Genomic DNA, 16,741 nt, shown 5'->3' with positions numbered 1-16,741 from the left:
CTAATAACCAAACATGATTTTCAAGCTTTCTCCCGTCTGACAAAGGTTTGGCTGTTCATGCAACAGACCTGCACACACTTATAGAATCGTGTAGTAGGATAGGGGTATATATTTTTTTATAAAATATGCAATGTAGTGCTTTTCGTAAACTTTATTATCCTATGTATTTCTATCATTGTATCGTGTTATCCTTTCAATGTGTACCTATGTTTAGCTATTATTTTGTCTTGTTTAGTTTTGTAGTATTTATTGTTCTGACCTGCCCAGGGACTACAGGTGGAAATAGCAGTTTGCTAAAACCTGGTTAAAAGCATCTCTCCTTGCTCTAAACAAGGTTAATGTTTCTTTTGTACATTGTCCCTGTTTAAATAAAGTTACATTACATTACATGATGACAAAAACTTGACCTTGGATAGGAGCCTCAGCCGGAATTGGTTTGATCACTGGTTTGACACTTCAATATCACTTCCGAATTAAGCCTTTATATATATATATACGTAGTTCCACGGAACACAGGTCCATGTAAACGGAATCACAGGCAAAACTGGGTCCAAATATCAATAATTCAGTTGCTACTCTCATTAAAATCTTAGAGATATGAGGCTATCCATGCTTTGATGTCCTTGAGATGGTCCAACAGTGATATTAAAGAGTGTACGTCTTTCCATTTCAAATGCAGACACGTTTGAGTATTATCTGCAAAATAGTGGGACAAGTTGCCATATTTTCTAAAATATGGACCCTAAGGAAAGCAAGTACAGAGAAAATAACATTGGCCTGATAACAGAACCCTGCTACATTACTTCATACGTTTTGGTTTGGAATTCTGCCGGAAGGTTGGTTTCTTTCATCATTTATTAGCAGGAGTCATTATTGCAGGTCTTGCAAGCAAGACTCCTTAACGCTTTTAGATCAACTGCACAACTCTCATCCACAACATCCATGCAATGTTATATTTTTTGCAAACATTGACCACTTAAAACGCTTATTATGCTAATGCTGTTTAAAGGTCAAGGGAGGCTGTCACCCGATACACATGTTGTGCTGTGCATGCATTCTCAAACACAAGTCCTATTTTTTCTAGCTTCAAATGTACTGAACTGTCTGTCAACATGAACACGCCTTTGTGTGAAAACACTGATACTGTCTTGTGTTTCTTTTGTAAGGATATTGACTGACTGTTGTCACTGAAGTGGATGACAATTTCGAAAGCAGATGCATTTGATCAATGCTGCACACCGACTGGTTGCCTATGAAGGTGTGCTAGATTGCTTTCACAAACACAAAATATGTGCAATCTCGAAAAAAAAATCATTATGGGTGTGCCACACTTACCACTAAAAACGACTTGGCATTTTGGTCGAGGGAAAAAATAAATAGAAAGGAAGGCAGAAATGTCAACAAAGCAGCTCCATTTATCAGATCATGCGTAATTTAAACTGCACTGACATTTTCTCAGCAGCCTTTAAGATCCACTGAGGCACCAGGCATCTGATGCAGCTGTTTGTTCTAATCATTTCAAGACAGGGTCCGGGATGTCTGGGAACATCAAAGATGTGTTTGGATTAAAGCCTAGTGATCAGAACGAAAAAAAGGACTGCATAGGAACCATAGCAGGCGGTGGTGAAATCACACAGATTGTCACTTAAGAGAAGAAGGTCTTCCAAAAAAAAACACAGCCAGGAGAGCTAGTAGACCGTGTTGCTTAAATAACATAGGAAATAGGAAATTCTTCTTTATGTTTTCAACAAATAAATAGGATGTACAATGGAATTCATTCATTTGGTTCTTCCAATTCTACATAAACAGTCCACCTTCAAATGGATTTACCTGTTCCTGCGCCGGCAAATTATGACACCGTATGAATGTAGCAACCTTGCTGCACTGTGATGGATCTGCTGGAAGTACCAAAGTGGCAAGATCAAAGATGAATCCCTCCCAAAGCCCATGAGTCCTTGCACTTGAAGCTCCAGTGTGTGAAATTCAGCAAGGCTAGCAACTTTATGAGCAGCTCTCCATCTGTATATTACTCAGTCCACACTGAGCTAACTGTGGTGTTGTGCAACATGCAGCCTCAGGGAAATAATGTGGTGATGTGATCCAAAATTTACAATCCACATGTCAGTATGATTCTGTCCAACTTGCCAAGAAGAGTGAGCGGTGTAAAAACCTTCTACAGTATTCTGTTTGAGCTGGATTTATATTATTTAAAGAAAGCATTTTTTCAACCACAAGCGTACACTCTGCAATTAAGCAGGTCCAATAATTTCGACCGCTACAATGAACAACCCTTAGATGTACAGCCTCAATCATTTTACTCCTACAACTTTACATGAGAATCCTCTCCAGTTCAATTAATTGAGTTTAACTAAGAATTGGTAGCCCCAGAGGTAGGGCTGAGTGATTAATCGATTTCAAATCAAAATTGTGATCGGAAATAATCTCATTATTACACAGTGTCTAAACTGCTGTGTCAATGCTTGCAATAATGCATGCCGTGCTTTGTGTGACAGTCATGCTTATCAAACAGAAGTGGCCCAAGGCGACTGTGTATACGCCCACCAACAACACTGCGCAAGGAGAACAATATATTCATGATGTGAAAAAATGTCATGAACTGTAATATGTTCCTGCTCAAATGTGTGTCTGTTGATAACAGCAGTTCAACATTTCCTGTCTCAATCAAAAAGCCAATCAAAACACTTCCACAGTGCTTTAAACTATTGCATGGGATCTAATGGCATAAGATTCTCACGTCAGAAAATACAGATACTGTCTTACTTAAACGCTTCATTTAAGGACAGATGCTATTTTTGATTTTGAGATACAATTTTCTAAATTGGTACGCATACCCACAACTCATTTTACACACAAGTAGTACCTGAGTAATAATAATAACTATTTCATGTTGCCATTAAAGTTAATTCCACTTTACAATTCTAAACATTCATCTTTGCATTCCTGTGATATGCATTTTGGCATATTGTTTAGTCTCTCTAAAGCAAATGGACAATGCTTGGTAAGCCACCAGGTATATTGCAACTTGAGAGTAGTTTGCTACCACATACACTACCCTACTCCAGTACAGCACCAGTGGCATCCCAGTGTAGGAGATGTGTTTTCCTCCAGACAGTCTTGCTAACTGTAAGAAACATTTTGACTGCACTAACTACTGCTGAATACTGCAGAGTCATTTGTTTCTCAGACTGCTCTGTGACCTGCACCTGTTCCTCTCAAATAAGGAGCAAATATGCTATTTCATAGGATATACTGGTTCGTTGCAACTGTCCCTAGTCCTTCCTAAGCTTGTGTTGTTTGCAGTACATGGCACCACAGTGAATCGACATTATTAGTGATGCACCAAACATACTACCCCCCAGCCTAGAGAGAGGTTTTATGCTAGCTGTGGGGTAATTTAGCGTCACATCTTAATTAATTAGTGCCTTTTCATCATTCGGTGGTGATTATGCGTCCTTTGTTCGTTTCATTTATGCCTTCTGATGAGTAAAGTCCGTCATGTAAGGTTCGGTAGCTAGTGTCATTTCAATGTTATAAATAAAAAAAAGCGACAGGACAATAAAGAATATAAACACAGTAAATAGCAATTTTTTCGGCTAGACTATAATTCTGTAGTTACATTGATTTTCCGAAGACATGAATTCCGTTTCTTCACGGATCCATTGCATGTAAACAATAAAAATGGCATCCCTGCTTATTTGGAGACACTTGTGGATGTATCCTGCATCATGAGATACACAAGTGTGTCAAACTGTCACTGACTGTCTCGCTTCACAGCTGTGCTTGGGGAAAGCTCAGTCACTCTGTGTTGACTGGTGCTTGAGGCTTCAAAATAAAGTCCTGCTCTGTATTCCTCCCTTCTTTGTGATGTTATGATGGAGCTTGCCAATCAGAGTCCAGTAAAACAAAACACTGAACCAAATTCCAGAAATAGAATAGAACAATTTAATGTTTGTGCGTGTGCAGCAGCTGCGGCATGTGGGGTGGCGTGCATTTCCCCAAGTGTCTGCATGTTGTGCCGTGTGATCCTTAGTAGCTCAATGGACCGCTACATTTATTAAGCTTAATGCTATATTTGGTTTGTGCTATCTATTAAATTAAAGTTAACATTGAGCGTGTATGATAACATAAGCTCAATGTTAACAGTCTGTTGCCGTCCAATCCTGTTTGGGTGAGGAGAAGTTGGGACAGGAGAGGTGTCCCTGATGAGACAGCGATGTGTCATCAGCCCTATTAAAGCTGGGGTATGTGATTTCTGATTGGTCAAAGTTAACATGAGCTGTACACTTTGACCAATCAGAGCGAGACTCCGATTCTCTGTTCTTATTGGCTGTTGGGACTGTCCATTCACTTTGGCACGACTTTGTTGGTGTGAGCATGTCAGGGAGGGACCATAGGGGAGGGACCAAAGAGAAAAAGTGGAGCGGTTGAGGTATTTGGATTTGAATCTCTATCCCAACTGCCATTTTCTCCCCAACTCCTCCACCCCCAGCTTTAATCCTAAAGGTGCAGCCACACCAAACGCGTCTCACACGTAAAAGGCGTATACAATCTGCAATTTTTCCATAGGGAACCATTGGTTTAGGCTCGTAGATGCGTTACACGCGCTAAAGCAACATGTTAAGGCTCATGTATGCTCCAATTCCGTGCGTAAATAGAGACGTACTGCCCTCATACTTCCATGCGTCCTTTATGTTGGAATCGACATTAAGCAAATCAACCATTAGTGGGCAGCAGCGCCGCTCAGAGTAAAAAGTTACTCAAATAGGAAGAAGAAGAGTCAAACAGTGAATTAACTGGAATACATATTTTATAATAGGTCAATGGAAGAAACAGCTTTAGCGATATATGTCTAGTCTTCTACCATAGCGATGGAAGAGGCTGAACTAGAGGCTGTATTACAGACAGCGGGGGTCTGTGAGGACATTCTCGTATGCGATCCATCCGGATCCGAGCGAATGTCCATTCATTCCTATGTGATTCTCCGTAATGTCCGTTTTGCCTCCGAAACTCCTCCCCTCCGTAATATTCTTGTCCGGTATCCGTATAGGTTAAACATTTAACCTTCCTCCTGTGTTAACTTCCTGCTACCATCCATGGTGTTAGCGGGTCGGTTTCGACCCGTGTCTGAAATCAGCTGTAAAAAACACTAAAAACAATTATCTATCATCCTTTTTGTTTCTCATCTCTTGGTTACCTTGATAGGCTTCCTTATCCATGAAAATATTGTTTTTAATATTTTTGGTGTAGGAGACTGGGCCTTTTTTTTGTCAGTATGCGCCTCAATTTCAGTTTAAATTTTTTTTAAATTAACCTTAAGAGAATCATATATATAAATATTTGGTTGTTGTGTTACCTGATTATTACTGAGGGGTATGAGAACACATTTCTTAACAAAATTTGTTTTATTTATTTTTTCATATTAATATTATTGACCTTTTTAACATCTATGGTGTTACCGGTCAATTACGACCCATATATATTTATTTCAGAAAAGAGCAAAAAAACTTTTATTTCAGCATTATACAAACACACAATGAAAACCAGAACAAGTCACAACACAAAATATAGATTTGTAAGGTCAAATAAACAACAACCAATCAACAAATCAAACTAATCAAAATCAATTACTAGCTCCAAAACTAGTAAAAAGAAACAGAAAAAGAAAGTAAAAGTCTCTGTGTGCATGTGTATGTGTGTGTGTGTACAGATGTGTGACAAAAAGCAACACTTTTAGTGTTCTTTGCAGAGATATTTCTTGCAGGTAAAGCACAATCCGTTTATCTTTCTGTCCTTAGTGCTTCGGCAGACCTGACACCTCTTATTTTTAGAATCAGGTGGCCATTTTCACCAAAAACATGATCCAGAACTTGGCTCACTGTATATCTCCTAATTTTTTAATACTGCAAATAGGAGATGTGCACTCTGCAAGTCACTAACTCTATACTGAATTGACCTCACATGCCTGGATATGCCCTTCTGTTTGTTTTGCTTTTATGCAGGTATAAGGGCAAAAAAAGTCAAAATGAGAACCTCCCCAGAGCTCACATGATTGGGAGAGGAGCTGACTGTCATTGTATTGGCTGACAGTGCACTTAAGATTTCAGTTTTGGCTCTAGTTATTGTTTTTTACATCTTATTTTATAACCGGGTCGAAAACGACCCTAACACCACCAGTGTTATAATTTCCACCAGAGCATTTTATAATTAAGTGAAACATTTTTTATTGTTTTTATTTTGTTGAAATTGAGGTTCCTGACAAAGTCAAGAAATTTTGAAGCAATAAACAAAATGTAAGTGGTTCTTTTATGCATTTGAAAACCAAAACGGGTCGGTGGCGACCCTAACACGAGAGGAAGGTTAACTTTTTACGTGCATTACGGAGAGACTGTATGGAGGTTTTGCTAGGTTAGCTTACATGTGATGTCCTTTCACTCAGTTAATGTTGATTGTCAAGTCAGTTTGATGATTAAAAAGTACTTGTTCATATAGTTTGAACACTTTGTGAATCAGAGTGAATGTTACTTTGCTAAAATATTAAATTCTTTATATACGTGATATACAGTCGGATCGTTTTTTATCAGTTTGATATTAAATACAGTCATCATCTGTGTCCGTTTGATATGAAATACAGTCTGATTTATTAGTTTAAAACAGCATTGCATATTCACACCGCTCGGAAATGCACACAAACAGATAGGCAGCAACATAACACACACATTTACAACAGCATTGTGTGCACGGCGGCACAAAATAAAGGCAAGTAGCCAACATTACCCTACCTGGCTGTGACAGGGGACCGTGGCTGGCTTAGATATAAACACAGGTGCATCGCTGTACTTGTCGTGAAAGTTCCCCGGACATAGCCGTCATGTGTGGGTTCATAATATCGAGGTGCTCGCCTCCCCGGGTGAGTTAATGCTAGCCGGCGCTAACTTGGTTTATCGGCTAAAACACAGCTGGGGTAATTTTCCAAGCTGATTGGCTAACGCGGCGTATATACACGCCTAACGCGCCCATAGTCTCATTTATGCCTCGTTTCCACATACGTATGTCACTCGGGTCCGTTTTATGGAACGTGCATCAGTGTCCAATGGAAGGAAATCTCAAGAGAGTCTGGGTGTCCGTTTCTCTGGCGATGCCGCAGCGATCACGGGCACTCTCACTTGTGTCATTAATGCTAGGCTATTTGTGCTGTTCAGTTGCTGTTCATTTGTCTTTTGGCACAGTTGTTGGCCGTGTTTTGTTGTTTTTGTGCAGGCATGCACACTGTTGTGTCGGGTCGGGTCTGATCGTAGCATGGGGAAATAAATTATCGGGAGGGAGACTAGGCACGTTACGCGCGTAACCATTTTTGACACAAAATGATCAAGCAACATTTCAGGCGCGTTAACGCGTTTGGTGTGGCCGCACCTTAGTGGGTGGCTTCCCTCAGATTGTGTGTGTCTGAATGTGAGTGTAGTTCAGACTTTGAACTACAATGTGGCACATGCAATGACAACTCCAGCCCATTGTATGCCTTTACTTTCTCTCTCTCTCTCTCTCTCTCTAGCCATCTCGGTTTCTGTCTGATGACAGCTTAATTTGTTGTTCAGATACTTTGCACACCATCAGGGCTTTCCAAATAGTCCTCAGATACATTTAAAGAGTATGATATATCAAAGCCCTAAACAAATGTAGGCATGCAGCAGCTTAAATGTTCCAAGGTGCCTTTTAGCCTAAATGATGCGACAAGCTTTTAGGGGGGACTGCAGTAACCCCCTGCAAATTTCAGTTAAATTAGATGACTGTTTTTTAAAGTGATATTGGGCTCTATGAGTTTTGCCTTCTGATTTCCTCTAATTATGTAATTTGTAACATTTAAGCACAGTTTTACCAATTAGCATGTCCTTTTTCTGTTGGCTGTGGTTTAAAAAATTACTCCAATGATTCAGCAATGAGGATGGGAAGTAGCAAATGTGCCTAATTGGGCTAGCAGCCTCAAGTGTGCTCAGCAGGACACAACTAATACACTTCAGTGCTAAATCTTGTTTATGTGTTGGCCTGCAGGGATAAAACAGTTGTGTTTCAAGTGTCAAACAGCACTGTGTTATGCAACACACACACATAGCAGCTGAACAAACACAAGCAGTACTTTTGGTGTGCTGCAAAAATGTAATTTGTTGTTTGCATTGTATCAATGCTCATCCATGCTTGATAACATTCCAAAAGGTAAAATAGCCATACAATATAGATGCCTATGTCCTTTTTTGCATGCATACATCAACAGAGAAAGTCATTGGTTATATGGTTTCCATAATGGTGGAATAATGGTAGATAATGGTGAGACTTCAAGCAATCAGCTACCTTACAACATTGGCATGCAACACTGTTTCTTGTTTAATAATACAGTACATGGATAACATAAACCTTTATATAGAGCTCTGTGATCATTCATTATTCATACTGTGTTAATAAGGTCTTGGGCACTCAGCTGCAAGAGGCAGAAACTAAATTCTGGTACTTAAGGGAAGATTGTGAAAATTCTGAGTTGGACTAAAATGTGGTAACTTGCATCAAAATAGAAGCGGCTGCTCCACTGACCTAACATAGCAACATGTCTGATAAAGGTTGATATTAACTAAAAACTGTGCTACAGTGTTTTTGCAAAAAGTAAGTATGCATGTTTCATGCAGTTGCACTATACCACTGCACCATTTGTCAATGATACTTGTTGTGTTTTTGACAATGTAACAAATTGAGTGATACCCACAAGCATCATTTGTTGAAGTTTCACTTGCTATGTGTTTAGAGCTGAGACTCTAGTTATAAGCTAAGATGTATTGCAGTTCTCTTTATGCCGTTACTGAGTGTAATATTCTACACTCAGATATCTCTTTAAAGAGGACCTATGATGCTTTTTGACTTTTATGACCTATAAACGTTGTTATGATGATTCATAGTCATGCTTAACCATACTAAATTATCAAATAATGACTTAGATGCATTTCGACGTATTCCCTGCTGACCGTCTGGGGTGTCTGTGCAGAGCACTAAACACTATTCTAGCCAGTCGAGAAGTCACGTCTTCAGAGCGGTCTACCCTTTCATAATTCGTGACGTCGCATAAAAATTTGTGACGTGACCACGCGGATGTTTCCATGTATGGTAATGCTGTCACTTCCCTGTTCGCGTCTGCCTCGCGCCTTTATAGGTCCATGCTCGCGCTTCCCGCCACTGAAAGTGTTCCGGAAGGAAGGTAACCAATCACAACGGAGTGGGGTTTGCAAGAGGGGGGGAGGGTAGCGGAGATGGCCGATGCACAGGCGGAGGGAGCGGAGATTGCCGAAGCACACACACTCAAGTGTTGACAGGATGTGCTGGATCGCCAAAATAAGAGAAAGAGCTTCCCGAAAATCTACATAGTTTTTTGTGATGTGATTCGTGTCAGGTTGCTCTATAGCAGTGTAAAACAAGAAATTAAGACCAGAAAAGTAGTATAATAGGTCCTCTTTAATGAACACTATTCTGCACTGCATAAAGATATATATATATATATTTAAATTTAAATCCTCCGTGATATAATCAGATTCCACCTGAAAATCCCAGGCAGCTGTTTTACACTCGTGGAAACTGCCTCGTGCAGGCAGTTGGCAGCGTCCATGTGATTCTGATCAGCAACGGTTGTTTTGCTTGGAGCAGCAGGGACCAAAATGAGAATGTGCACATCCCTAATTCAGAGCAGATGGAATCTAAATGGATGTGCCATGGACTGTACGAGGTCACATTGCAAGACTCAATTGTAGTGTTCAGCTTATTCGATTAGCTGCCTTCTCTGAGACTCACAACAGCCAGGTGGGACTATTGTAATTCCATTTCAGTCTACTACAGCCAAACACACTGGATGCAGTTACTATGGCAAAACTGCCAATGTGTGAAAGAAGAAGTTACACAACCTTTTTTGATTACTTTTTTTTCAATGCCTCTTCACCTATGAGAACCTTTGGTGTTTTTATTAGCTAGTTGAACACTGTAATGTGAAAGCCTCTAAAGCTTATGAAGGTTATTTGTGCTCAGTGTGATTAAAATAGTATGTAGTAGGTCCTCTTTAGATTAAAAGCTTGACTGAAGTTGAATTGATTGATTACTGCGAAAAACACACATATCATGTTTCATTCCTAATATTATAATTAATGGATTTAGTTCATTAGCGTCCCACCTCATTTAGAAAATTCTAAATTCCATTACAAGGCCAATTAAGTATCAACTTTATAATTTCATTTAATCTTATAGTGGATTGTGACTGTCAAGAAAGAGTGAGAAGCCTTCTGAAAATAACTGTGTTTAAGCCAACTTCCCCACAGATCTTGTATTTTTACTGCAGTATCACAGAAAGCAGTAGAGCATGGCATGCTTTTCTAGTGAGTTTACAGCACATCCCGAGGTCTGTTCACAACAAAATTTGTATTACTGGACAGAAGGTACAATAGATAAGAAAAGGGCTTTTTGAAATTACAATTTTTTTGAAAGCTTGTAAAGGAGTACATTTCACATTCCCTAGACAGCTGTAAAGATGTACAATTCAGCAGAGAATTATTATGACAATGAAATGATGTGACAAAATGTTATGAAAAAGTCCAGAAATAATGCTCTGTTGTTAAATATGCACTTATACAACTGGGGTGATTATTAGGTATCATATTTTAATGGATTTTATTTGACCCATTTGACTTATCGTGGATTCAGAAATCACCTTTGTCCTGGCAGTTTTCTAACACTTTGTATTGTCCTGAAAAATGGCTACATACCCCAGTTTTTAAAGTCGGGTACCTTGTCTCCCTTTTAGAGCTCATAAATATCAAAGTGCATTTCATTGCTGCTCTGTTTATCTGACCTGATTCTAAGCTTTATAATAAAACAGCACTGACTTCTTTTCCAAAACATCTCCTTGCCATAAATCTAATTGGAACAAACATCCACCAATTCTAAATGTATGCACATACCCTGCAGCAAGCTCATTCGTGGTAAATGCAAAAAATCTCCGGGCTCAGTAGCTTTGGTTGAACTCAACTCCACCCAGTGCTCTAACATGTTCACTGGAAGCTGGACCATAGTCTTTAGGGACTGTCACAAAGTGCTTAGAGAGGTAGTCACTTCACAGGGACTGCGCTCATTGCAGTGTGAGTGAAGATTGAACAAATCTGGGACAATTCTGCTGTGTATGAGTCATGCAAAAGTAAAAATAAGGGCATGACTCCTGGTAAAAACACGAAAATAACTGCAATGATTAATATCAGATTTACACAGGATTACATACTGTATCACATACTATTGGAACTGAAGTTGCTTTCAATCCAATGATACCAACAATGTAAAATAACTCTAGTGACTAGTCTTTAGTTACATGAGGTTTAATACTACAGTACATGTATGGTATATGGCCTATTGGAATACTGGAACATGATTATCAATTTCCTTTTTGAATCCAAAGGCTTCCGCAACCCTTGCAAGTTGATAAATGGTCCAACAATGGAGTATTAAGAGCACATTTTTTTGTGGAATACAGTATATGACAATAATAATATAGAAACTCACCATACTTGAATATTCCAACTATGCATTGTTTACACCACTCTAGGAATACTGCCTCCAGCTTTGAGCAGGTCATAACATTATATTTAAATAAACAATTATATCTATACACTTGATCATATAATACTGATATTCCTATCATTTCTGTGGACTCATTTCTCTTGACTCAGTGTACACTGTTAAATCCAATCCCATATGTTCTTCCTCAGAACATCCAAACGACTTTGAAATAGATGCACGATTAATGGCAGGATCTCGGAAAGCCCTCTGGACATCCATCTTTACTGGGACTCAAAGACACGTGCCAATCATTAAACCATTGAGAGCGCTGCACTCAGTTAGAATGATGTCATTATGTCAGTTCACATTACCTATTTTACTTACTTGCAGTCTCAAAGAGCTTAAACATGGCCACATATCAAAAGGAATGCAACTCGCATACCCTTAATCAGAATGAAGAAAAAATTTATCAAGCTTTAGGATTGGTTTTATATGTTCCCATCAAAATAATGTTGAAGCCATTTTGCACAAGCAATCAATCATCAACAAAGTCCACACATTAATCAAATAAATATGGTGTTAGAATCTGCACACTGCCACAGATGGTACGTGCCATTGATCATTGGACTCGGTACTTAGTAATTTTAAGTAATTACATTATTAATTTGTAGCTTGCATTTGCCATCATCCCTTTTATTTCTACTTTTCATAATTACTCAGTGTGGTTAAGCTGCAAGAAGCTCACAGAACTTTTTTTTGTAATTGACTCACTGCGGCATTACAGGCTGGCTTTCATCAATTCACTTGATTAGATTAGGAGTATGCATTATGTAAGCAAAGTACAAGCTGGAAGAGTCAATGCAGAGTTTGTAATTAGAGTTGGTAAGTTGGTAAGTCCTTTGGTGTTAACTAGCAAGTGAGCAATGGTTATGAATAGCAGTAGCATTACAAGATTTGTGACTTTTTTTGAAAATTGATTGGTGAATAAGCATTGCATATAGGTTACTTTTTGCTTGTGATTATGGTAGAAGGCTGATGTAGATCCAATTGCCAAATTATTTGAGTAATGAATGAAAGGCATATTCTTTGATACAGCTGGATCAATTGATAAGTATGTATCAGGGACAAGGACACCTACAGTATATCAGTTGTATTGCCATTTCTGTCAGATGCCAGTACACATCATTGCTTGCAATTTTGTCTACTTTGGCACAAGTGGTAGCAAAGGTAGTTCAATCGGGAGACACTAAATTAATCAGATTTTAAAATAATGAACTATTCATTTATTGAAATGTGCTCATGATAAGACAAAAGTTGGAGGAGTCTTCTGAAGGGGGGGCTGTGCAGAATAACCCCTCTAACTGAGCCTAGACACTGGTGGTGGGGAAGATGTATGCTGATGATGATGTGATAAAGATCAGACGTGAATGGGGTGGAGGAGGGTTGCATTGATCACTGAAATGAAAACTGACAGCAAGGAGAGGACAGTTTTAGGAACGAGGTTTTGGCTCACATAGGTTTCGGATGATTAGGATCGGTTTAAGCTAAAATAGAGAAAGACCAATAGTCAGCTGATTTAGTTAAATTGGGAACTAGTGTGTGATCGTGAATTAAACTGATAGGGAAGGATCTGTAAGAGCACAGTGAAGATAGTCATTCTTCCTGATTACATTTTCGCTAAGCTTCATATGTTGCTGAGCTTTTTGTGTTAAGCAGATCAGGTTGTGCAGTGCAATATTTTTACTTGAAAATGCGCCAACACAATGCTGGCACTTTAGATGGTGGCCTACATGCAGATATTTACAGAATTAATTTAACACAGAATTAATTTAGATAATACAAATCATTTTTACTTTTAGTTCCCTGGTCTGGAGTCATCAAAGTTATCACAGTGGGGGATGCCTACATGTTATGCCCGATGGCACATGTATTAAGTGGCCCCTGAAATGTAAATTGAAACCCATTTAATAATGTGTTTTAAATGCATACATTATGTGTGCTGCTATATATTAATGAATGGGATGTTATATGTTTATGCGTTCATACTCCTGGCTTAATTTTTTATTCATAAAAGAAGCAACCCTGCAATCATCTCCATGACACATCAAACAACTTCTGCTTTTAAAACCGATGGAAGCAGCGGTTTTGACATAATTGAAATCACCTCGACTAACCTGCCGGAATCGTGTTATTCTGGCTAATAATGTATTCTTACTCCTCTTGACGTTTCTCCATAATAACACATTGCACCTGCACAGTGGTTGCAATTGCAATCATGTATAATATGCATTTCTTATGCCCTTAAATTACATACATGTTAAGATAGATGAAAACAATTTGAATGAGACAGCAAACATATTATTTACATTTAAAATAGTTTTTTTTTGCTCCAGACAAAATTCTGCAGCATTGGATGATAATGGCCGCGTTTCCCAGATTCGATCGTTCTTTGGGGCCAAAGAAGGGTCGAAAGAAGGGTTCGCCAAAGAACGAGCGTTAAGATACGGGTGTTTCCCAGATGGCTTCTTTGGTGCCTTCTTTGGAGAACGCGTAAGTTGAAGCGAAAGAGGCTCTTTGGTGGGAGCTGTCCACCGCGGTCGTGCTGAAACTGAATAAATCGATGCCAGGCGAATCGATCACCCACCTCTTTATCAGCGCATAAGTCACACACAGCGCCCCGTGGTCACCCCCACACAGGTGGAATTAGGCTACGCATGTATCGTGTGTGTGTGGGGGTGTGTGGGTGCGGGGGGGGGGGGGGGGGGGGTGGCAACAAGTGTATCCAAGTAGTAATCAAGCCCATTAGCGCATATATACCCCGTGGATAGGCACACACATGTGAGAGTGGAAGAAAGCGGCAGAAAAAGAAACAAGCGGGCACCGTCGTTTACCGCGGAGGAGATGGGCGTTAGTGGACGAGGTCTGGCAGCACCGGGCAGTTTTATTCGGGGGAACAAGGGGCAAAAAGAACATCACGGTGAAGAACCGTGTTAGGCAGGCCATAGCCGAAAATATGTCCCCCTCCATCCCATGTGGCCTGCGTGACTGGCGTGCTGTGAGGAAGAAGTGGCAGGAGTTCCAGAACCAAACAAAAAGGAAGAGTGCGAAGGTTTCACTAATCAATCTCCCTTCGTTGCAGGTGATGCAGACGCCCAGTAAAGACAGCGCAGAGTAACCCCTCCCCCATATGGTTTCAATAAACTACTTTGGTTTCCTTTTCAACCATGTATTGTGTGTATCATTTTGCATTGAAATGAGAGTGTCAAACCTATAGCAACAAAAAGTCCCAGGCAATTTGTAATTTATCTAAGCGTAGGTTAATGACGTGTGCGTATAGTGTGCCCTTTCAACAGCATTCCAGTGCCAGACTTTCAGGTAAAGCACTCGGACACTGCAGCAATACTCATAGTGTGCAGGACGTTACATGTAGCCTACATCTGCTGGTTCTGTTTATTTATTTCAGCCTTCAGGCCTGAGAGTAGGCTATATGGGTGATGTGGTGGTTGTGGGTTTATGGTTTAGTGATCAGTGCTTTGTGACTGGTGGTAAAGGGGTAGGGGCTGGGGGTTGTTGGACCTCAGAAGAGGTTGATATGTTCTTAAAAACGCAGCGCAGTCAGAAGCTGCATCTCCGGGGGGCTGAAGGAAAAATTGCATGTGTGTGGAGACACCAGAGTGATCAGCCGTTGGATCGGGGCAGTCGGTACTTTGCCTGGACGGCCCGGTCTGATAGCACGTCCAGTGGGGAGAAGTGCCGACGCACGTATGCATTTATGTAAACCGTCTGGCTTCGCGCACGGCGAGGCTGTTGTAATGCAGCCATGGTTTCTCACACGCGCGGACTTTGGCAACGCCTTTATAGCAGGTGGAGCCGCTCTGGATGAGGTTCAGCTGAGTTCAATTAAATCTGTTTCCTTGATATCTGTCAAATGCCACAGGGTTGTGGATGTTTTTTTATGTGTAGTACTATAAACTCACATGTGTGTGGAAAACGTAAACGTCTAATTCATTAAAACATTTTTTTCTCTACTATTAGTTTATGTTTATTGCGCCAGGTCCGCATTGAACATTGTTTTATTATTTCGAAAAGTGGAGGAAATAAATTTCCCTGACGCAGCATGATCACTGACGATTTGGTCGCTAAGAAGGTTGAAAGAGTGGGTCAGCTCCGTCTTTCAGTTCCATCTTAGTGAAAGTACTACTTTCGCTAAGAACGAATCTGGGAAACGCATTCTTCTTTCACAGCGTTCTTAAGAGCGCTCCAAAGTAGTACTTAGCCCAAAGAGGCTCTTTGGGAATCTGGGAAACGCGGCCAATGTCTGTGAGATTGACATTGTTGGCCCAAAATGAAGAAGAATTTAAATGTGAAGAAACTTCCATTTAGTCAATGTCCCCACAGTGTTCCCTGACATGGTAGAACATTGTTGTAATAATTGTTTCCCTTTGACTCTCTTCACCAATGTTGTGATGGGCTTTTTCTCAGTATTTTTAACATCAAGTTCACCTATATTTTGTTACGAAAGACCCACCACTTTTGGGAGTTTTCTCTTACAGTCAGGTCCGGAATGAACCCTCAAGCCATCTATCTCAAAATGAAAAACGCATTTATAACCTGATATATGGTAGCCTTGCGGGCATCAAAACACTCTTGTTTGCTTATTGTTTGCACATGAAACAGATTAATTCAGGCATAGCTATATTTAACATGTCTTGCCTCAGTCATGCACCCCTCCTGCAATGCCTCTACATCCCCCAGGAGGAAAAACTGGATTAAACAGAGTGCCAACATCTATTTGTGGCTACTTTAGGGATTAGGCACGAAAGTTGGTAATACATATTTTGAGAGTTTTGTGCATCTGGTACAGGATGGAAAGGCTAAATTGGCAAGGAGGAAAACAAAAAAACAATTTTTAATAACTAAATGTGACCACTTAAACAGAGTAACACTATTGCTTACTGTCACAGAGTCACTGACCACTGCCAAGGTAACAGTGAAACAAATAATAGCAAGGCCTCATATTCATAACTCTGATTTATTTATTTTTACCTCATACATTTGAACTCAAATTGTTTTTCAACAGGAAATATGAACATACAAGGTAAAAAGTAAACAAAATCACACAAATTCAGTACTGAGAAGATGAACCCGGAGT

The sequence above is a fragment of the Ammodytes marinus genome (assembly GCF_949987685.1).
Source record: "Ammodytes marinus genome assembly, chromosome: 12".
In the NCBI taxonomy this organism is placed as follows: Eukaryota; Metazoa; Chordata; class Actinopteri; order Uranoscopiformes; family Ammodytidae; genus Ammodytes; species Ammodytes marinus.
This window is presented reverse-complemented; position numbering follows the sequence as displayed.